Here is a 14,014-nt window from a genome sequence, read left to right as displayed (position 1 = left end):
ATCAACAACCTAAAACGAAAAAACATAGTTACTTCGATTTATTTAATATCGATTTTTATTTTTTTCGAACTCAGTACATTGGAAAACAAATAATGTGACATAAGAAATGGTTTCACTAACTTGATCATTTCCATTATCACTTCGTGCATTACCACATTTACCACCACCACTTTCACTCTTCTTTTTGAGACTTACGGTCTGAATTGTAGGATGACGTCTTAATAAATGATTGCGCAAGTTTGTTGTGTTTCCCTTAGTTTTTACGTCCTGGTGACAATATTTGCATGTGCCTCCGAAGTCTTTTTTAATAAAATGATTCCATAAATCACTTCTACCCGACATGCTGAAAAAATACATTTATTCCTCATTTATTATATGTATTAAACTTGATAAACAATGATATTTTAAGTAATTAGGCACTAGTTTCAAGTAATATTCAAAATCCTATTAGGATTAGTTAGCATAATTTCTTAATGAATTTAAAAGAATATTTTATATGAAAGAATAGTTTAACATTTTATAAAAAAGTAACCTTTATAGAAAAATAGCACCAAATGTGAATCGATTAATTAAGATACGAATTGCTTTAAAAATCGATATTTTTCGGAAAGAATCGCCATCCCTAGCCTGGCGATTACTTGATTGAAATAAAATTAGAGTAAAAGCGATAGTTTATTTTTAAAAAGATAATGGGAGCTTTACTATTTTTTCTGTAAACAAGATGAATAATTTGATGCTTTGAGGTTAAATAGATAATTGGACATAAAGTAATCGTGAATGAAGTATGAACACTTCCATCAATAAGAATTCCACATATTACTTATTAGTTATTTCAATGCTGATTATTCCTTTGTAAAAGTAAATTTTAATGATAATCACAACTAACAGAACAAACAGAAAATAATAGCGTCAAAGTAAAAAATAAGAAGCGCTTTACTTATTTACTTACCTACTCTCAATTAGTTATTATTTCGCAACAAACACTACATGAAAATCTGATGAAAATCAATCATGAAAATACTTATATTATGCTAATAACAGTATTCATTAAACGACAACAACAAATGAATAATGCAATATCAATCGTCACAGATTATAGATACATAAAGTCAAAGACTACAAACGTAACTTTTTTATTAAAGAGAGGCGAGTAAAGGATACTAAACATACAGCCATCTCGCGAGTTTATGAGTAGTTAACTCTTTAACCGGCAGCACTCTTATAATTCAGGCACATTCAACTAAATGCAAATAATTGTATGGTTTATACCAAAACAGAAAAAATCGAATGTCGATTTTCAAGGGTGATATATCGATTCAGTGAATCGACACAGTACTTCATATCGATTTAAAAAATCGATATTTTCTGCTCGAAAAATCGATTCTTCGATTAATCGATCTCAGATCGCCATCCCTATTCTACACTAGTTCCGTACTAGGTCAGTTGTTCTTTTACGAGTGTTTTTACGTTTTGATCAACAAATAGTTTACGAGTATTCGATTAGTTTAGTACAATTAAAAATATAAATTTAACAGTGAAAACAAAATTGTAAACGTAAATATTACGCTAGAGTCAGTGCAACTTACTACAGCAATACAAATACGAAATATCCAGTTGCTGCAACCACAGGTACTGTAAGTTTGAATTATAATAATAGACAATTGAATTTCCGATTCGTTAATAACTCGTGACACAGACAAAAGAGATAATTTTTACGTTTAAAATTACTGGTTCTCGTTACTTATAAAAGACAATTTTTATAATAATATTTTAATGTAAAATTCGAATTATATGAGTAAGAGTAGACGGCTCGCCACCTTATGCCCCAGCTATAATTCAGAATTAATAACCAATTTTCGCTTATACAATTAATGTCGGCTGATTAGCCACCTAATTATAATTTTTATTTCAAATATTATTGTATTCATATCGTCGAAATTTTTGTAGAATATATTAGTAATTTAAATTGTACATCCAACAATAATTCTTTTCATTTCAAAATACCTCCCAGATAATCCACTTAGGGTGATCCCGGTCTAGTGGTCGAAAGACTAGGGCCGAAAATAATAATAATAATAATTGTCCATCGGTACCCGCTACCTGGACGTAACAAATTGGCGCTCAAACAGGGACACATCTGAGTTATCTGGGAGTTTAGAATATTTTAACTTAAATTTGAAATCTTGGGAGAATAGCTTACTTCCTCTCCTCCTCGACATGTTAGTTCCTCTCATCCCCACTGGATGCGCGAAACAGCTGCTCTAGTGTCTCCAATTCCTAATGGATGCGCGAAATAGCTGCTCTAGTTCCAACCCATGCCAAGGAAACGAGGAAGTAAAGCAGGACGCCGACTGCGACAGTGGCGAAGACGGAGTAAGATTCAAATAATTAATAACCGCATGGTCAAAAGGCTTATAGTATTAGTAGTTTTTGAAAATACCGTCGGGGATAAAAGACCGGGTCAAAAATTATTTCGGGTACAACTCCCGAATCCGGAACCTCCGGGATGATCTTTAGGGGTGTCACGAGTTGGCTGGTGTCCAGTCATTACTATAGATTAAGAATATACATTTTAGATATAACATTTTTATATACTTTGACTGATTTGACGATATTTATTAACATAATTACTCTAGTTTGTTTGGTAATACTCGGTTTCACAGTTTTGAAATATCCCGAGTTGTAAAATAGTTAGATTTAATTACTCTTATTATTCAGGTTGGCTGTTAGCCACCTATGTTTAGATAACCATCTAAAACTACGGTAATTAAATTTTAATTTTAAGGTAGGCAGGTAGCCACCTAATATTTCCGAAAAATACTTAATTCACGTGCATACAATTTGTTCAAACCCGAACTGACTAAATTATTAAGCTCCTACAGTTCCTATGTCCGATGAAAAACCAAATAATCCCTATTCACTAAGGGGCAAAAGGGCTGCACCCTTTTGGGAAGGATTACCCCTTTCAACGCGAAAACCTCGAAAATTTCAATTCAGTGAAGTACCAGAAGATTCAGGCTTGGGTCAGACTCTTCAGGACCCTGAAATTTCGGAGGACGAAGACGACCCCCCTCCTTTAGGGAGTCCAGTTGGCAGTTCAGAAGGCACTACCCCGGCAGCACAGCTTCCTCCAGCTTCTGCCACAGTCGTGGTTCCTGCCCGTGATCCCGTTGTCATTCCACAAATCGTCGTACAACAAGTCGATCCGGCCACCGAAGCCAACCCCCTTGAGCCCGCGCAGCTGCATATTAATCCAAATATTGAACCAGAACCCGTTAATATGGCGTTAGCGGCAAATCAAAATATCTCATTAAATGACGCATTGTCATTTGTACCTAAATACGAGGGTAATCCCAACGAACTTATCGACTTCGTAAAATGCTGCGAAGAAGCAAAATCTGTCTTACCGGGAGAAGCCGAAGGGAATCTCGTTAAACTCATTTTTGGGACCAGGTTAGGAGGGAAAGTCAAAACCTCTCTAAATAGTTGATAACTTTCGGGTTGTGTTTCTGATCAGAAACTCTGACTATTAAGGGGCAACGAGTTTCCAATTTTCTGCGAAGGTTGATAACAATAAAAATTAGCATTATATTAAATAATGAAAAGCTGTTCTCAATTTTTTGGAATAGTTTGTAATAACTCATAGTCAAGAGTTTTAAATTTTGAAAGTTTTTTATTAGTTATTGTTGAATTAATCACAGCTAATATACATTAATTTTTTAACTGAAAAATCTGACTATCAAAGCACAATTTATTTGTAAAAAGTTTTCTAATATAATTGTTAATAGCATTTTAAAATTATTATAAGTTTTTTTATTTTTTTTCTATATTTAATTAATATTTGTAAAAAAAATTTTTTTGTTTCATTCAATTAATATCATTTTTATAAAAATCTTAAAAAATGTAGATGAAATAAATCAAATTTGTATTTCAATAATTATATGTAAATTGAATGATTATTTTTACAAATGCAAATGACATAATCTGTATAATTTACGATTAATTTTTATTTATTTTCACTTTATTAAAAATAATAATTCTAATTATGGTATCAGGCGTCTTGATCCTCCGACAAAATATCCCCGACAGAATATCCAAAAAAAAAAATATCCCTGGACAAAATGTCCCCGACAAATTATCCCTATGACAAAAAAACCCCTACAAGTTATCCTTCGAATTCGTTATAGTTTTCGAAAATTTAAATAAAAAAAAAATTATTAAAGAGCACAATGATAAAAGGGCACAACACGGTAACAAGCGTATATGTTGGTCTAATGTCAAGTAAACCCTGCTTAAAAAATCCGACAGATTCTTATAGCTGTATGTATAAGGCCCTATACTTAACTATAGCACTTTTCATAGAACTCATTCAATCTTATAAAATCTCTATGGGAATTTATGAGAATCTATCGGATTCTATGAGATTTTCTAAACAGGGAACACACACAAAAACCATGATAAAAGGGCGCAACACTATTACCCGCGTTTGCGTTGGCCTATTACCTAGCAAACATACACAAAAACCATGATTATACCTTGAGTGAATTACTTGGCTTAGACTAAGACACATTGACAAAGATACAAAAAATCTTTTAATCACACACAACAGTACTTTACCAAGAGCATATGCATTACCTAAAATTCATAAACCCAACATGCCTTTTCGAATTATCATTTCATCAGTAAATTCTCCGATATACAATCTAAACAAATGGTACACCAACATTTTAAGTCAAACAAGAAAAAAACAACCTTCTGATGTTAAAAATAGTTTTGAATTTAAGAAAGAAATATACAAACTTAACAACATTCCTTCAGATTACATTCTAATATCCCTAGACGTAGTCTCATTATTTACAAACTTACCATTAAAACTAGTTAAAGCAATTTTAAGAAAAAACTGGGATAGAATATCAAAAAATACTAAATTACCGAAAACACATTTTTTTAAAGGTTTAGATTTGTGTTTAGACAATTCTTACTTCACATTTCAAAATTTAGTGGCTTAATATTTGGTGGTTTATCGTTTTATTCAAAAACTCCGGCTATTTAGGATTAATTGTCGGGAATTTTTTGTCTTGGGGATTTTTCGTCCGGGGATATTTATTTTGGGGATATTTTGTCGGGGGATCAAGAATCATGGAACCCTAATTATATATATTAAATCAAATTATATTATTAATTTTGAAAATCGTGCATAACGAAATAGGCTTTGTTGTCTTTAGAGCTCATGTTTTAATATTCACCATGTTTACACATCTATGAACAATGTATGAGTATATGGGATCAGCAATTTATGTAAGCAGTGTTTGAAACTTTTGAATTACCGCCTTTAAGATATGCCAAATACGCTGCGCTGAACTTGTCATAGAAAGTGTATAGGTAGCATCGGCACATTAATAGGTGTACCAGAAAAATCTCTACTTTACGACAGCTGAACCATAATCAGGCCCACCACAAGTAACTGTACCACACAGCAACTATACCAGTTTTGAAACTACCTACGAAAATCTCAACCAATCAACAATTCTACCACTTAAGAGCTCTCTCAAGTTACAACTCTACCAGATTACAACCCTCCCAGTAACGAACTCAACCATATACATCTCTACCATGAACATCTCTACCACAATACAGGTCACCCATAAAAATGCCTACCATTAGCATTTCTACCATTTACAAGTCTACCATAAATAACTCAACCACATTTCAACTATATCAGCATAAATCTCTGCCAAGAAAATAAACTACCAAAAAACATCTCTACCATTTTTTAAGCCTACCCAATAAGAACACTACCACATAGGAACACTATCAAAAAAGTAACTCTGTCCTTATCATATGCTATGTCTGTGACAAGAACACAGTTACTTTTTTGATAGTGTAGAAAAATTGTAAAGTATTTTTTTACCGCCAAATTGTAGACATTTTTATGTATAAATTTGCTTGTCTTCTGAAATAGTAAGAATAATCATTACCAGCTTTTTTTTTTAGTAAAAAGTTATTTCCCCTGATAGCCACATTATTATATCCTCAGTGGCCTCAAGTGCCTCTACCTGTTATTTAGTTAGTGAACCTGAAAGACATAAATAGGTGCGCATTTAGATTCCATTTGAAATTTATATTCCAAGATCTTACAACATTTATTGCGTCTTATCAGTACTTGGTCAATAATTTCAATAATAAATCGTTGTGGCACATACTTATTAACTTATATATTTAAATCATAAGGAAGTTTGAATAAATAGATAAATAAATCTTTATTTTGTATTCGGAGAAATATAAATACAATATAAGTGGTTTTGGAACGTTTCCTGTCACCCAATACTTAAATCCTATTTAATATATATATATATATATGTATATATATATATATATATATATATATATATATATATATATATATATATATATATATATATATATATATATATATATATATATATATATTAGGGTGGTCCGTTTGGAACGACTATTTTTTTTTTTCGCTCCCACTGAAAAATATTGTTGTAGACATTGAAAAAAAAATTCTCTGAAAAGTTTAGCTCTTAATTTTAATTTTAAGTACTTTACATTTGATTTTGAAATTTTCCCATTTAAAATACATGGGAAAGTTGGGATTTTTTTTTTAATTCTCTATAACTCAGCCACATTTTAAGTTATCGGGTCGCCGTTTGCGTCATTTTTTAGGTAATTTGATAGTCTTCAAAAGTTTTTTTAATAGTTTTACTCTGACTTTAATTGTTTTTTCTGTATCGGTTCTGAAAATAAAATTTTTAATGCAAGTTAACGCTCGAAGGAGACGGTTGTGCCGTAGCGGTTCAGCGAGTATTCTTAAGTGTTGGCAATTAACATAAACTACTTCATAGTGAGTCACTACAGTTATTGTTCATAAAAATATTTAACAGTGCGCAGTGATTGTGTACCCCTAGTGTCTGTAAAACGCCCAACTATAGGGATACTTCTTTGACTACAGAGAAGCCCCACAATTATAATGTCGTCCTCAAACAGAAGTTTTGCTAATGTTACTAACACCGTTGTGTTTCCCACTAAGGAACAAGCCATCGTAATTGACGCAATCGAAAATGTACCAATTGACGAGTATGCCAGAGCTATAGGTAACAAAGTTGGTGCAACGGAAGTACGCTTCATCTCCAGAATATCACGTGATCGTGTTTGCATCTATGTATCAAGCAAAGAATTAGCCGATAAGCTCATCGAAAAGCACAAGCATGTAATTATCGCTGGTACCAGTCTTACAATAAGCCCCATGTTTACAAGGAATAAGAGGATTATAATATCAAACGTCCAACCGTTCATTCCTCACCATGAGCTAGAGCGCATTCTTCGATCGGAACACAATATTAATCCTATTTCTAATATTTCCTTCTTAAGAGCTGGTATCGACAAAAAAGACTATGCTCACTGTTATAGCTTCAGGCGCCAAATGTTCATTACACCGGAAGAAATGGAAGCAATGCCTGGTAAAATCCCAATTACATACGACGGTGTCACCAACTGGATATATTTATCCAACGATACAATGAAATGTTTCATATGTAAAAAAAAAGGCCACCAAGCCAAAAATTGTCCCTACGACAAAGACACCGCAACGGGCGTCACAAGCGATATCTCGAACCAAAAACTACAATCACATCAAGATCCTAAATCAATTTTGCCCATCAGCATATTAAGTACTTCTGCTACCAACGACAAGTTCTCTATGCCTCCCCCACCAATTGCTACCGACGATAATCCAAGTAACCAAACGAAGAACCTGCAAAGCAAGCGCGCTCTCTCAGACTCAAACAGCACCATTACTACAAAGTCATCCACAAACACCCCCACTACTACTATTACCGATGAAACTAAATTCAGACAAGAAATTCAACACAAGGCAACAAAAAAAGCTAAAGTGGATAGTGAAAAAAGTAAGACTTTGTACATCCCGGAAATTGAACGTGAAATGTTAAACAACAAAAATAAATATCCACTCACATACCTTCAGTTAATCAACTTCCTCGAAAAAGCACTCAGCAATTCAAATCCCAAGATCATCGCAAATGAATTCACTGACAACCCGATGGACATTATCAACATGCTCACACAACTACGCCCGTTACTTATCCCAAAAGGGCTAAAAAATCGGTTTAGTAGATTAATAAAAAAACTATGTAACCAAGAAAGCACAGGTTCCGAGATATCACAAGACTCATATACTTCTGATTCCAGTATAGACCTTGAAGAAATTTAATCACTCAAATCACAACATGGCTCCTCAATCTCAATCCTCAACACTCAACATCTCTTACAGTTTAATACAATGGAACACAAATGGCTTCTATGCTAGATTCGAACACATAAAGTTATTAATAAACAACTACTTACCAACAATACTATGTGTACAAGAAACTAACTTCAAGACCAACCAATCTGCCTCGTTGAAAGGTTTCAAATGTTATCAAAAAAATAGAGCTGATTATGCACATGCTAGTGGAGGTGTAGCAATTTTTGTCAGCGAAAGTTTACAAGCCAGCGAAGTTCCAATCATTTCACCCCTTGAAGTCGTAGCAATCAACACTAAATTACCACACAGAATGTGCATTTGTAATATCTACCTACCAAACAGCCAAGACATTAATATAGACGAAATACTAAACATCATCAAGCAACTGCCCAAACCACTCATGTTAGTTGGTGATTTCAACAGCCACAATCACTTATGGGGATCTTCATACACTGACCCTAGAGGCACAGCTATCGAACAAATCTTAGAAGAGCCAGAAATTATACTGTTAAACGATGGTAGATCAACGCACTTTTCTCCTAGGTCTGGCAATGAAACAGTCATAGACCTCACCTTTTGTAGTAACAACATTGCCAGTAAGCTACATTGGAATCCTCTAAAAGATTTGTATGACAGCGATCATTACCCCATTCTGATTGAAATTGAAACTAACTTAAACACTCACGAAACCCCGCACAAAACAACCAAATGGCAGTACAATCGAGCAGACTGGAAGGCATATGCCATTCATGCAGAAACGCTAATCAGTAAACTCCCGCAAATAAATCCCGACAAGTCAATAGATTATGTTATGGAAAAATTCACAGATGCACTAAGTCAAGCTGCAGATTCAAGTATCCCCAAACACGAAATAAAATCGAAGTGTAAATGGAGAAAAGTACCTTGGTGGAACAACGAATGTGAACAGGATATAAAAAACAAAAAAAAAAAGCTTTCAATAGATACAAAAAACATAGTACAGATATCAATAAAATTATCTATAATCAAGCAAGAGCCAAGGTCAGGCGTACTATCAAAGACAGCTACAAAAAATCATGGCAAAATCTTCTTCAATCTTTTAACTATCACACGTCCACCGAAACCATCTGGAAATTCATAAAAAGGTATCAAGGTAAACAGTCTTCCTGGACTCCCAAATTTTTAATTGATCACGACGGAACCTCATCTGCAGCACCAATCGATATGGCTAATATGTTAGCCAAAACGTTTGCTAAAAATTCAAGTAACAGCAACTATAGTCAAGAGGCTCTTGATTATAAACAAAAATTTGAAAAATATAACAATACAAATATACCTGAATTCACCAAAGAAGTTAACCCTACTAGCCCAACAGCAATCCTTAACGTACCCTTCACCATGATGGAACTAAATGCAGCACTGGATGCCAGTAAGAACTCAAGCCCAGGACCCGACAACATACCAGTAATCCTAATCAAGAACCTAGCTAAATCTAGGTAGCCTGGACTACCTACTACAGCTGTACAATTATATTTGGGCTCACCATTTATACCCAAAAACTTGGAAATATGCTATAGTCATCCCTCTTGCAAAACCTAACAAAGATCAGTCAATCGCATCTAACTACCGACCAATATCATTGACATGTAATTTATGCAAATTATTGGAAAAAATGATTAACCGTAGACTGATCTGGTACCTAGAAACACATCAATGGCTTGCACCTACGCAGTTTGGATTTAGACAGTTTAGGTCAACAGCCGATCATTTAAATACGGTGCAAACGGATATTAGTGAAGCACTCGCAACCGGTCTACAATGTACAATTCTCTCTCTTGACTTAGAGAAAGCCTATGATACAGTTTGGAGATATCGCATAATAGACATCCTAGCAAATAAACTCATGATTCAAGGTCACTTGCTACACTTTGCATATAACTTCATCTGCAGCCGCAAGATTCGAGTCCGAATTGGTAACTGCTTATCAGGAGTCGAAGAGATAGAAAACGGTGTGCCACAGGGCTCGGTACTGAGCTCAACTCTATTTCTTATAGCCATAAATGATATGATGGCTGTTATTCCCAAGCCGATCAAGGTCAGAGCATTCGCAGATGACACATCACTGGTGTGTACCGGAAAAGCAACTACGACCATTCAAATCCTTCAGGAAGCGCTAAACAAACTACTGAATTTCTGTACAGCATCTGGCTTTAAAATCTCTGCCCCTAAAACCGAATATATAATAATTTCAAAGAAGAGATTCGAAACCACTGAAAAATTATATCTAAATAAGATTGAAATAGGCAGGAAAAACGAAATAAAAATCCTTGGTCTCACATTCGACAGCAAACTAACATGGAAACCGCATATAAAAAACTTGGTAGTCCAATGCAAAAAACGTATAAACATCATAAAAGTCCTCTGTGCAAATAATAGAGGAGCCAACAGAGACATTCTAATGAACACCTACAAAGCAATCGTCAGAGCGAAAATCGACTATGGCGCCACGGTATACAGCTCAGCGGTAAAAAGTACGCTACAACTACTAGATCCGGTACAAACCACCGCTATAAGACGAGCCATCGGGGCATTTCGGAGCAGCCCAAGACTAAGCATCTTAGCAGAAGGTATGGAACCTCCACTCGACTTGAGAAGAACCGCCCTCCAATTAAAATATGCAGCATCAAGCATATGTCTAACCAACAACCCCTTGCAAGAGACCACAGCTTTGTCCACTGCGACTGAAAAAGTCTACGCCAAACACCTACAGATACCTAAACCCATTCAATACAGAGTAAAAATTATCCGACAGGATCCACTGCTAAGCAAAAGTCTAATCTTACCGAGACAAACTCACCCCTTACCTCCCTGGGAAAAACTTGAATTCACCATCGACTACTTTATACACAATGAAACATACGGTAAAGACAATACTCCTAACATTATGTACACCAACCTTTTTAACGAGCTATCTAACAACTATAAAGACCATGTGCACATATATACCGACGGCTCCGTATACAACAACAAGAAAGGGTGTGCAATAGTACACGATGACACTGAAATATTATTTAAACTACCTGATTCGTTCACTATTTTCTCATGTGAGGCCTTTGCCATTGATAATGCCATAGATACCGCATCAGAACTCGAACAACCCAAGATAATAATTTTCTCAGACTCTAAAGCCACACTTGACGCAGTGGGCAACAAACATAACAAGAACACAAGAATACAGATGATCCAACAGAAGTTACAAAATGCGATTAAAATGGGTACAGAAATAGTTCTAGCATGGGTACCGGCCCACCAAGGTATCACCGGTAACGAAAAAGCAGACAAAGCAGCAAAAAAATCCGTCACTGAAGGTCAGGACTACACTCAAGTCCCAACAACCGTAGAAGACTACAAAAAACTAATCGATCAGTATACTAAAGTCAAATGGAACATACGATGGACCAACTCACAATCAGCACTTCATCTAACCAGGAAAAACATCTGGGAAATAGCTCCAAACCTTACTGACCGAAGGCTCCAATGCATCGTAACTAGGCTGCGGATAGGTCATACAAAAATGACACATGGTCACCTGTTTTCCAAGACGCCCATCAACATTTGCCCCCACTGCAGAATACCCATAACGGTCGAGCATCTACTCGTGGATTGTGTCAATAATACATACAAAAAAAGTAACTTACCGACTAACCTTAGAGAATGTCTAAACAACCTGGAGAATATATACAAGATCATCAAACTGCTAAAAGACACGGAACTCTTAACCAACATCTAATGTTTCTTATATCTAAGTGTAATTTTTGTAATCCTAAAACCTAATGTATATTATTGGGGTCGCTAATGACCCAGCTGTCGATGCGACCTTAAATAAACATAAATAAAAAAAAAAATAAAAAAAAAAATTTTTAATAATAATTTGGGTCTTTAGTTGATATTAACTAAATAACGAAATTTACAGAAAAAGTGCAGATAACGATTTTTTAGGAAATTGTATTCGCTACAAAAAAGGTCCTTATAGTTAAGTAGCTTAAGTTGTCCGTTCACGTGATATAGGGATTTTAGTAATTTTGTAAATAGAATATTTGTCAAAAATTTTTCAGAAGTTCAGCAATTTGACCCCTTTTGATTTTAATGACTGGATTAAATTAATGAAAGGAAAATTATTTACTGATTTAAAATTGAAATGAAATAGCATTTGTAAATTAATAAATTTTATTTAGATTGACCCTGCAGACCAACCCCGAAACTTCCCGCTGTTTTCAAGCTTGAGGAGCTCGAAATCGTTATTGTAAATATTATAATAATTATTATAAGATAATCTAAATATAATAATTATCTAAAGATAATACATACGTAATGGTGTACATTATTTGTGATCTCAGTGTTTAACTGCTATATTTAAATATTAAGCATCAATTAATACTAAGTGTCGTTCTAAAAGCTTTTTAAACCTGTAACTATAAACTTCAAATAATATCATTGAATTTAAAATCTGTGAATCTTTCGTATAATTAATTTTATATTATTGGCTTCAATTTTGTGGTTAGTGCAATTATCTTATCAATTGCTCAATTTTATCTTATATTTATCTCAATATCTGCTAATTTGCTGCCACCTATTTATGATGACAGATAAAGTCATTGATTGGTGTGATCTTTGCTGCCGGTCGATTACCGACGGAAAAGGCAATGAAGGATTACATACTCAAACTGGCGCACCGTGTAAACATAAATTTCATCTTGTTTGTGTGAAAGTTCGCTGTTGCTTACATTTACGATCTGACGTACAGGAATACGTTGCTTCGTACTGTCCTGTCTGTCCAAATCCAAATCAAGATCTGGTTTTGAATGAGATTAATCGCAAACTAGACAGGATGGCTATTATTGAAGACAAACTATCTGGTATATCTGACCAAGTTGATAAAATAACAACTGAGTGTGCTACTCTTAAAAATGGTCTTATAACCCTTGATAATCGAGTTAGTAAACTTGAGGCTGGATCTCTGTCTAATGCTCAACTAACTCCGGATAGTGAGATCTTTGAACATATAGTAAATCGTGTAAAGAGTTTAGCTAATGATAAATCTTCTGAAGAATTAGAAATGCGTCAATTGCTCCTAGAATCACAAATGCTAAGTGATCAGAAAATTATATCGGGTATTCCAGAAACTGCTACGGAAGACTTAGTTGACGTTACTGTCAAACTTGGTAAACTACTGGATGTACCAAATATTACACGCAATGACCTCCAATATGCTGTAAGACTTGGCAAGAAAAAGAGTGTATCTATGAAGCGTTCTATTCTTGTAAAATGTAAATCACCACAGATAGTTAACAGTTATATTACAGGTAAAAGGAAATGTCGCGAAATAACTGCTGATGCTCTGTTAATTGGCGCACAAAAGGACGTAATAAATGTAAATAAGAGATTTCCACCGTCTTTATACAAATTGCGATAGGAAATTATCAAGAAATTTCCTACTATCATTAAAAGAAACATTTGGATTTCTAGCTCAAGTATTTGTTTGCGATTGAAAGATGGCTTGGAACCCATTAAGCTTTACCCATCTTCTAATCTTGATGATATTAAAAACCAATTAGCATAACATATTTCTATTAACTCTATACAACTACCTACATCAACTTCAGTGCCTCAATCTCGAACTCAGAATAAACTACAAATCTGTCATTTGAATGCTCAATCTTTAATACCACATATTGATGAGTTTCGAGA

The sequence above is a fragment of the Microplitis mediator genome, chromosome 8, assembly GCF_029852145.1.
Source record: "Microplitis mediator isolate UGA2020A chromosome 8, iyMicMedi2.1, whole genome shotgun sequence".
NCBI classification, from domain to species: domain Eukaryota; kingdom Metazoa; phylum Arthropoda; class Insecta; order Hymenoptera; family Braconidae; genus Microplitis; species Microplitis mediator.
Note: the sequence above shows the minus strand (reverse complement) of the source record.